This window comes from Acipenser ruthenus, chromosome 1 (assembly GCF_902713425.1).
Source record: "Acipenser ruthenus chromosome 1, fAciRut3.2 maternal haplotype, whole genome shotgun sequence".
Taxonomy (NCBI): domain Eukaryota; kingdom Metazoa; phylum Chordata; class Actinopteri; order Acipenseriformes; family Acipenseridae; genus Acipenser; species Acipenser ruthenus.
This window is the reverse complement of record NC_081189.1, coordinates 80747412-80757876: the sequence shown is the minus strand read 5'-3', so window position 1 is coordinate 80757876 and position 10465 is coordinate 80747412. Positions and strand designations below refer to the sequence as shown.

Below are 10465 nucleotides of genomic sequence, written 5' to 3'. Positions count from 1 at the left end.
GACATATATGCATGTGTACATACAGTGCCCCCCCCTTTATAATGCTGTGGTCGGGAGCCATAGTTAAGAGACCGTGCTGTTTGTGTTCCGCATTATAACGAGAATACTAGCGTTAGTGTAATGGCATTATGGGGCAAATGGGAGCCAGGACCGCACCGCCTTATAACCTGTTCCTCAGTATAAAGGGCTGCCTTATAAAGGGGAGCACGTGTACATACATTATTATTTATTTCTTAGTAGACGCCCTTATCCAGGGCGACTTACAGTCGTAAACAAACATACATTTCAAGGATCACAGTACAAGTAATAACATACACAGCACTTTAGGGTATCTTGTAGTACAGGGAGATGACAATGAGAAAAAAACAAATGTATATAGAGGAAGAGGCTTTTACTGTACTGTACATGAAGACAGCTGCTTACAGTATATAGCTGGTTATATGCAAAATGGTATACCCTTATACAATTATATATATATATATATATATATATATATATATATATATATATATATATATATATATATATATATATATATATAGTTAGCTATGGGCTACTGCTTTTTTTCTTTAAAAAGACAGTCTGGCCTGTTGAGTCTTGCCCTTGACCGTCAATGTAAAAGTATTGATATGGTTCACTGTACAAGCATCTATCAACTGGTCTTTTATAAAGCAGTACTGACAGTTTTATTTTCAGAAAAATAATAAAACAAAACCCCAAATTATCTATAGACTATTCTGAGTATTTGTAATTGATCAGTGATCCTGTTTGCATTTTATGTAGGATGCACGGCACCCGCAAAGTCCCATGTTTTAATTAAGCATTCATTTTCAACAAATCGATCATTACACACTAGATATGGGCTGCGGCAAAAATTAGGTGAAAAAAATACAAGGCAAATGATCTGCAGAGGTAGTGTTTTTTATGGATAGGAAAGCTTCTGCAAAGTAACATTCTTCTACTCTGCCAGTTTCTCCAATGTTTTTGAAAAGAGAAAATAGTACAGTATATTGCTTGGCCCAAATATGTAAGGATGGTCCTATTCATCATGCCTGTAATCTGAGCGAGATTACAAAATAGAGAGAGTATGAACCATGTGCTCTTTCCTTGGTTTGGGTGAGCAATTCTGAAAATGATGTCAAAATCGGTGATGGTGCCTCACACAGTTTTTTGTCAAGTACATGTGTCACATATCTTCATCACCGTGTATTGTTTGATCCTCCACATGGATCTGAAGTTAGTGCAGATGCCTTGGGCAACAATATGCTTTCCTTCTTAGGATCAATGGTGGCGATCTATTAAGAAAACCATTTCTACAGTATCTGATCCCAAGTTTGCTGTCTTTGTATCATCCCTGTAAATAGGTGCAGAACCGTTATAATCATTTTGAGCAGTCAAGTTCCAACAGAGTTTCTTTTATTGACCATCTGAACCTGCTTCAATGAAGATTTAGTATGAATAGATTTCTCTCTGGGAAAATATTGGATGTTCCAATTCAGCACATGTGTTGTGTGGCACAAAGCTTTTTTGTTAGGGAATCGTATATAAAAAGGATGAAAAACTATGTGAACAAATCAGAGCCTTTGGCTAAAGACATTATTACCGACATCCAGTGTTTTCACAGTAAACTAATATTGACTCACATGAGGGGAAAAAGGAAGTGCTGCAGACAGTGGGTTTCACAGCACACTGTAGTGTTTCATTTCATTTAACCTGTATTTTACCAGATAAGAAGATTGAGAACAAATTCTCATTTACAACAACGATCTGGTCAAGAGACAATCATCACAGCAGTGCAAAGGAAACAAATATAACACAGAAAATAAATAAATAACACATTAACAAATACATACACATGCATCAGACAATAGTGAATTAAGATTCCGATTAAAAACATAAACTCTGTAGTTTTAATTTGATTTGAAATTCATTCCAGTCAATAGCAGCTGCAAACTGAAATGAATTACGGCCAGTGGACGCTATGGGAAGAACTGATCTAATAAATTAATCTGATCTTAAATTGTAAACTGAATGTCACAGTGGCCTTTTACCCAAATGTGTACAAAGCAATTAGATTCCTTAAAATGAATCCCTGCAGTACAAATGAGTTGGCTAACAACCACTTATGGGGTCTCTGGGATACATTTTCCACATAGAAATCCTACTGAGGGTGGCTTGTTAAACAAGCATTGGGCTTTCCATGTTGACATGCTCTTACTGTATCTATTTACTCATCTTATGAAAATGACTTCATCTCAGAACAGAGAAAGACTTATCATTACGGGTGAAAAACGTGTTGTAATGTTTTATGCAAACTGTTTGTGTGGAATTTAAGAAATGTCATGCAGTTGTGTAAACCTAGGATGGAGATCAGTTCGAAAAAATGAGTCTTGACTATTTCTGTCTGGTTAAAGACAAATGACCAGAACGATTGTTTAATTAAGTTTGGTTTATGTGTATTTGTCTGAATGGCAGCCTGGAATAAAATTATTTAAAAGTAGGTTTAAATTATGTTGTAATTTCACTACTTTAAGAATATGTATATAATACAGTAAATTAATACACAAAAGTGTTACTTTACAACCCCCCCAGAAAAAAAGTCCACATTGTTTTTTTTTTTAACAATTCAAGTTAAAAGGAGCCATTAACACTACATTTTTATTTTTTAATAGACTTTTTTATTTTTTTATTTTTGTGTAACGCAATTTCTACCCAAACGTCTTACAACAATTTAGAATGTGGTGATATTTTGACAACATAACATGAGATTCTTATACCACACAATATATCACTGTATATCTATTGTGGCAGAGTAGGGGGGAGAAGGAAACTGTAGTCCAGAGGTTAGTACAAGACTACACCCCCCAGAATGCCATAGGGTTGGAGTTGAGCCAGAAGTGGAATCACCTGGCTCTAATTTAATAAGGGACACCTGCCTGGGATTAAGCAGGCAGGTATAAAGGCAGGTCACAAATGTTTGTTAGGCTGTCTGTGTGGAGGTCAAAGATCTGTATGGTCGAACATAAAGAGAAGGTACTGTGTGTAACAAGTGGGTTTTGTTACCAGTGAACGGCTTAGCCGTCTGGTTCTATGAGTTTAGCAATTGCAAAGTTTAGTTAGCACTCCTAGGTGGAGTTAGGCTTTTGGTTTTGTTCCAGTGTTTTGTTCTATTTGATTTGTATTTGCTAATAAAACTGCACAGAAAAGCGTCAACTGCAGTTCTTGTGTCTGGGCCAACTGTTTTTAAGGGCGCAAACCAGCCTTAGCCAGAGCTTTGTTACATATGGTGGCATTTGAATACAAATATCTATGAATACTTCAGCCTTGTTACAGTGCCCAGACTGGTGCATGCCATTGGGCATCTTGCTGTAGATAAAAAGTCAGTACTGTACATGCCTACCTGAACTCGGAATGCAGTCATGCAGGTTTAATATACAGGTCTTTACTATCTTATAAGGCTATACTTCACAGAGTAGCCTGCAAATACATCCTGAGAATTGTGATAACTTACAGTATCCTGATTTCCTGAACTTGCCATGTGCTAAGATGAACTGAGATGGTTCTCCAAGTCCTTGGGACAACTGCATTCTGCAAAATAAGGTGTATTCATTAGTAATGTTGCCACCTTTTAAATGTGTAAACTCCTTCACTTAGTTTAGTATAAATAAACGTTTAGAAAACCTGCAAACTATGAACCAACAACGAGCGTCATTTATCTTATTTGTTTTTTGTATTACTTTGTATTTGAATCAAGCACTCCGGTAAATAAACAGCCTAGTCTTGTGTATACATACTTGTGGTGCCAGCACTGGTATACAAGCACCTGTTAAAGTGGTTGCAACTAAGAAAGTACTTCTTAAATCTTACCTGTTGTGCACTTTCATTCACTACGTGGGTCTCAAGCAGTAAATTATTTTTTTGTTTGTTTTAACCATGACATCTACTGTTTGCTTACCTTGCCTTCCAGGAAGTGTCTTACTACTATACTTACTAGGCCATTTCACCACACAGCAGTGTCTTCAGGTTCAAAGTATCTTACTGGTTTCAAAGCATGTCAGTCATCTGGGGAAGCAACTAGTTGGTATCAGACAGGAAGGGAGGTCCTGAAGAGGTGGGACAATTTCCCTCTAGCTGAAATGACCCAGGAAGTGCAATATATGATCAGAAGACAAGTCTGACAAACCAAGATTTCTTAGACATGTTTTCTAAACAAGTGCAAAACTGCACATATAAGACCTATATAGTGTATGGATGTACATGTCAGGAAAAAATCATGGAATTATTTTATTAGCTTTATTCACTCCAGGAAACTAAACATGGCAGCCTTATTCATTGGTCACAATAGTATAATGGTCATCCCATTATATCAAATGCTGCTGTGAGCATCAGTTCAGTCTTGAAGTGATTGTTTTGTTTAATGTGCTCCTCAGCTTAATCAGATACAATAAATCTGTATGTGTATTTATCTATCCTGTTGTAAATTTTTCCTTTACTACCCCTAGAAGTTTAAATGTGCATGAATCTTACTCTGTTTATAGCTCAGTCAGGGAACATGCGATAAATAAAATATGTATTATTTATTAGACATAACACATTTATGTACATTATACGTTCTTGAATAAAACATTTAACATAGAATACATCTTTGGCCTCGCGTCAGGGAACCCCTGCCCATAAATTTGTCCTCTGATAAGTGGAGAGGCTGACTGTAGGAAGCCATGGGCATGGGGCAGGATAGCTGCCTTCCCCCTTAGATGAAGCCAAAAAAACAGGTGGAGGCTGGGGAGGAGGAAGCAAACTAACGTGCATCAGGGAGGTAATGGATCAGGTAAGATTTTAATCCTTTCCCTGATGATCATTGGACAGTAATTACATTGTTAGAGATAAGGTACTGCTATTTCGATTGACAATTGTCTGGTTATCAACGCTTAATAAGCTTGATTTGATTGACGGATGAGGTCCCTGCCTGAACCACCACTTTGCTTCATTCAACAAAAGAGAAATGGTCTTTTCTTCCAAATTGTATATACTTGCAACAGAAAAAAGCTGGTACAGTATCTGCAACATCGGATGTTTCACTTGGTTGTATGACATGACACACAGGGTTGCTGGGTAACTTTGTAAATAGATTTTTCAGGAAATAATATTAAAGATATCAGAAAGAACATATACTTTGTAAACATAAAAAAGCATTTGGCCAAAATGACCGCCTCCAATGTTTTTTTTTTTTAAACATTGATAGGATACACTATACCTAACGTATATAGCAATAATGGTTTTAATTAAGTTATGTGTCCCAATGATATCCCACTACAAGTGATATTCTGCTTAAAATGCCTCCTGTTATCTGTTACTGATTGTAAGAAGCTAGTGGTGCATGTCATCAGGTATTTATTAAAACAGAGGCTGAACTCTGTGGTACCACCACAGGGGGCTCTGCAGTGTTCTTTCAGGGTAATTCTTGGAATTTATAACAGGGAGATGGGTGCACCTTATCTGATACATTAGGGAGGCATCTGTCCACTTTAATTACCCTTGCTAGCAGATTAATGGCACTTCCACCTTTGCTACACTAGTCTGTTCAGAATGGTAAATTGAGTTAGCAAAAATGATACAACACCACATTAAAGCCTTGCTGGGGGATTTCTAATATATTTCCACTTTTTTTTTTTTTCTAAAATAATCTTCCATACAAGCGTATAAGCTTCCTCCCCCCGAATGTTAGTGCAAATGTATATATACATCAAAACTGAATGTATCACAACTAATGCAAACAGAAAACAGGTTACTAAACTACACTTCACTGTTTTTATTTCATATTGATTCAATATTATAGTAGAACATTATGTGTTAGTTAATGTTAAAATTGCTATTAGAAACAAACGCTGATAATATTGGTCTCTCTGGAAATTACACAATAAGTGAGTCTGAAATTGTTAACAAACATTTTTTTTTGCTGTTAGGGATGCCAACTATACTGAAAAGTTTGTGTATTTTAAACTTCAGACCTTTTGAAATGTTATTTAGGAGGGTCTTATGGACAGCAGGAAGAAGTAGCCTAATCATTCAGTCATAGCATACAAACCCACTGTACTTACATGGGCTTTCTTTATGAGAAACGATACATCCTTATGTTCATTGGAATGGAATTTAAAAAACCTTGTTTGGCATAACAGACTACTTTATGCTCCGTTTTATCGCCCAGTATGCGTTTTTGGTCAGACAACGGCAAGCTGTACTGTCCAGAGTCAGCTGCTACAAACTAATGAGATTGTCAAGCATGACTTGAAGGGTATCCTTTAAGTTTATATAGTTAATATTTATGGTCATTTTGCACTTTACCAGGCTTTTTCCGTGCTTTAAAAAAAATGCAGTTAACTTTTTTTTTTTTTTAACATGAATTTCAGTAATTATCCAGCATTTACAGTGTGTTTGCTTGTGCTTTACCATGAGATGTAAAACTTTGTGTTTACCATTTAATACAGCAGTAAAGTTTTATAATTGTTTACAATTGCAGTAAAAGATCATTTTCTCCTCTTCTCAAGGGACACCTTTCTACATAATGTAAACCTCTCGTGTGACCTAGTGTCTCCAGACACCCTGGTGAAGTGTGCTTTTATGCTGTAGTGTTGCCAGTAATTCACCTCTCTTGATGTGTATCTAAGAAAGCAATAAAAAACAAGTTTCTTATTGTGTTTTGTGGCTCAGCTTAGTGATTTATTGCTGCTAAACACAAACACTGTCAGTTTGTGTACAGCTAACTAGCCTGATTAATCTCCATGTCAGATCGCCTTGATAACGACGCTACCCAGGGATTAAAAGCTTAGCACTAACATACTAAATTGAAAGCCGCAACATGCAACACGTCATCACAGTCGCGATGAGGACCTTTCAAACTCTTTTGCCTCTGTCTGATTTGTATATATATACATGTTCTTCACCAAAACCACGATTGAATGCAAATCAAAGTATCATTTGTTTCTTTTTTTATTTTCTTATAAAGAACTGCAACTATAAATCTCACATTAACCTATGAGGTTGGCAGCATTGACATCAAAATGAAAATCTTCAGATTTTGCAGTACAGATGTATACAACATATTTATTACAAAGAGTAACCTTGCCCATTTTTTTAAGTACAATTTGCTAAAGTAGAAATAATAACGCAATAGATTGTTAAGGATGAAATGGTGCAAACTTTTTGTTAATCTTTGTAGTTTTTTTTATAGTTACATCTTTCCATTGTACTAACCAGAAGGTTGTTGTTAATCTCGAGATTATTATAAGTGTCTTACTATATTTTTATATTAAGTATTAACATTCACAGAGTTTAGTCCCTCTGACAAAAGTAGAATATTTTTCTTTATGCCCTTTTTCTGAGGCTATGTGTACCTATGAAGGAAAATGTTACACTTCTATCAAATCGATGAGGGTTGCTATATGCTCCATTGACAGGGGAAGGAAATGTACAGCTTTCTTTGTCACAAGGAATCATAGCCGAATGCCACCGCCTTCCTCTTTAAATTCAGAGCACCACAAGTATTACTGACAATAAATCTCATTTATTTCATCAACCTGTACAACACAATACTCCATGGCACATCAAATGATCCAGAAAATTTGCAAGATGCGTTAGTATAAATTGTGCTGACAAGGAGTTTACTACTCAGCAAAAAGAATGTGAATGGTCAACTTTCGGCAGACAGTGACAGGGATGGGGAGGCGGGTGATTCATTCTTGACCTAGCCTAAACCCCTCACTGCACAACAGCTACCAGAGAGCAATGTCTGTTCAAGATTGAACCTATTCATACCTATACAACAACAACAAAAAAAAACACCATGCCACTGAATATACTACAGTATATTGCAGTAAATAATATATACTGATTATTACCCCCTCCAGACTATGACCGCCGCTCCACATTTATAGTTTATGCCTACAGTTATATTATAGTTATATATAGTTTATATTATTTTTATACAATGCATTTTTATACTTTTCTTTCTGGTAAGAGCATGTGTTCACTTCTACACGTGTCCCTTTCTTAAAAAACTGTAATCACTATCCACAATTAAAATTAAACATTAATGACAGAATAATCAACTAACATACATACTTTATCCCACTCATATAATAGTTATTTATAGTAAAGCTCCTAATTACATTATATATATATATATATATATATATATATATATATATATATATATATATATATAATTGGATATTATTCTACTGTATAGTCATTTTTCATATGGGTAGTAAATATTTAAGAAATAGGAATAAAATAGGCATGTCAAGTACAAAGATTTATGGACATCATCATTTTAATCTTTGGCGACAGCACAATTATTTAATATATTTTTTTCCCGAAACATTGCAAAAAGATTTGTAAATTAGGACAGTTTGACCAACTTTCACTAAATGTGTGTCAGTTTCCTAAGTACCACAGTCTGCAGCAGTGTGAAAATAAAAAAAAAAATCTCAAATGAGCAAAATTAAATAATGATCACTGATTGTTTCAATTGGCATTTGATCACCATAAACATAAAATCTCTATTTTTGGATCAAAGCCATTCTATACATTTAAATACAACCTTTGACACTTAATGGATATCAGTAAGACAGATTTACTAATAAAAAGAGACTACACAAAATATGTATTATACACTTTGTAATTAATAGTGACATGTTCCACATATGGAGACTTTTATGTGCTGTTTAACTGTAGGGGCATAGTGTACATAAGCCGCTTAAGCCTTGTTTAGTACTGTACTAGAAACTACTTTCAAGATGTTACCTTGTACGAATATCTATCAAAATGATTCAAAATAGATAAACCATGCATTCCACAAGACAGAAGGAATGAGCCACTCCAAGCATTCTTCAGACAGAAACATAACTACTATAGGTAAAAAAAGGAGTGTTTACTGCATTGTTTCAAACATGGCTTTTCATCACTTGTTAACCATATGTCATATCAGTAATAATAACATAAAACAGCCTCAAATCTGTGTGTCCCCCCCCCACCCCCCACCCCCCAAAAAAAAGGGGTTCCGGGGGGAAAAACAGTGTGATAGCAATGGACAAGTGTTTATAAATTATTAATGATTTTTCCTGTCATTTTTTGGTGAGAAATGAAAGGTTTCCACAGCAGCTTTCTCCTCAAACAGATTGCAATTTATTTCTCTGCAGTTTGTCCATCAGGCCTGGCTCTGACAACATAATCCAAAACTAATCTGCCATGTTCAGTTTTTCTTGTTGGCTCTCATGCAAACCGCTCAGGCAAATCCTGCTACCTGTCAGCCCTCCTGTGTGTGCCAGACAGCCTGCCAGGTTACCCTCCTGGGGAAACAGAGAAAGACCTACAGACTTAACCCCTGCTTCCCTTCAAATAATCCATTGTAAACACTCACAGCCTTAACAGGCTAACTGTGCTAATCAGGGCTGGATCTCTTAAAATCTGTATCATACACAGCCCCTAAGAACTAGAGATGTGAGCATCACTGCTACTGAGTGATAGGCACAACTGCAAATAGTAGACATCTTGGAATTAGTAAAAAGAGAGGATGCACTGACAGCTTCTAATCCCTTCTAAAGAACACATGTCGGCATAGCTCTGCATACAAACAGCTACTGTCCAGGGTAAGGTGACTAAAGTGAACAACTGTACTTTTAGATTATATTTATAAGGGAAAAAACTATATATTCTAACATTGTACAATATAATAATAATAATCATAATAATAATCAATTCATAGTATTCAACATATCATTTATTAAAATCACCTTTGTTATGAATTATAATAGCTTAATATTTTCAAACAACCTGTTAATGTAATTTAATATATATATATATATATATATATATATATATATATATATATATATATATTTTTATATATATATATATATATATATATATATATATATATATATATATATATATATATATATATATATAAAGAAAAGGTATTGATAAAGGATAGAATTTAAAAGTTTGAGTCTATCAACACTCACCCCTTTCTTCCTGTGAGGTGCCTTCTCTTCATTTGAATTCAAAGCATGTCATCCTCTGTGCTATTATAGCATCAGAAATCCGGTGATGTGAGCTCTGCATGCTAAATCATGGTTGGGAACTTGCAAAGCCCAGCACTTGAGAAAAGTAATAAAACATTGCTCAACTTATTTCATGTTTGAAGGCATGATGTCCAGGTTAGAATCTGCAGTGGGGGATGGTAGTGAATCTATTTGGGAGGGCTTCTTAAACTCACAAGCACAACAGGAAGGGATGGTCTGTGATGACTTCTGATAAGAACATTTATTTTAGACTGTTGCCAATTATTTTAGAGGGATCTTCTAACAGGGTGTTGAGAGCAGGATACAGTTTTGAAAAAGATATTCAGGAGATAATCAGGTGTTGGCAAAACTAAAGGGATGTTTGCTGATTGAGCTGCATGTTT

At 35.3% G+C, this 10465-nt stretch overlaps 1 long non-coding RNA gene across 2 annotated transcripts; it reads right to left on the bottom strand.

The window, feature by feature from the left end:
• Nucleotides 1-552: 552 nt before the first annotated feature.
• LOC131738025 (uncharacterized) lies at nucleotides 553-10222 on the bottom strand. Of its 2 annotated transcripts, none has more exons than XR_009329580.1 (3): nucleotides 10023-10222; nucleotides 9302-9347; nucleotides 553-4131 (listed from the first exon to the last, which is right to left on the bottom strand). It is a non-coding gene; the product is annotated as an uncharacterized LOC131738025 (long non-coding RNA). The 2 variants fall into 2 exon arrangements; XR_009329579.1 differs by lacking the exon at nucleotides 9302-9347 and having other exon boundaries at nucleotides 553-3588; nucleotides 3992-4131.
• Between the last annotated feature and the right edge of the window lie 243 nt (nucleotides 10223-10465).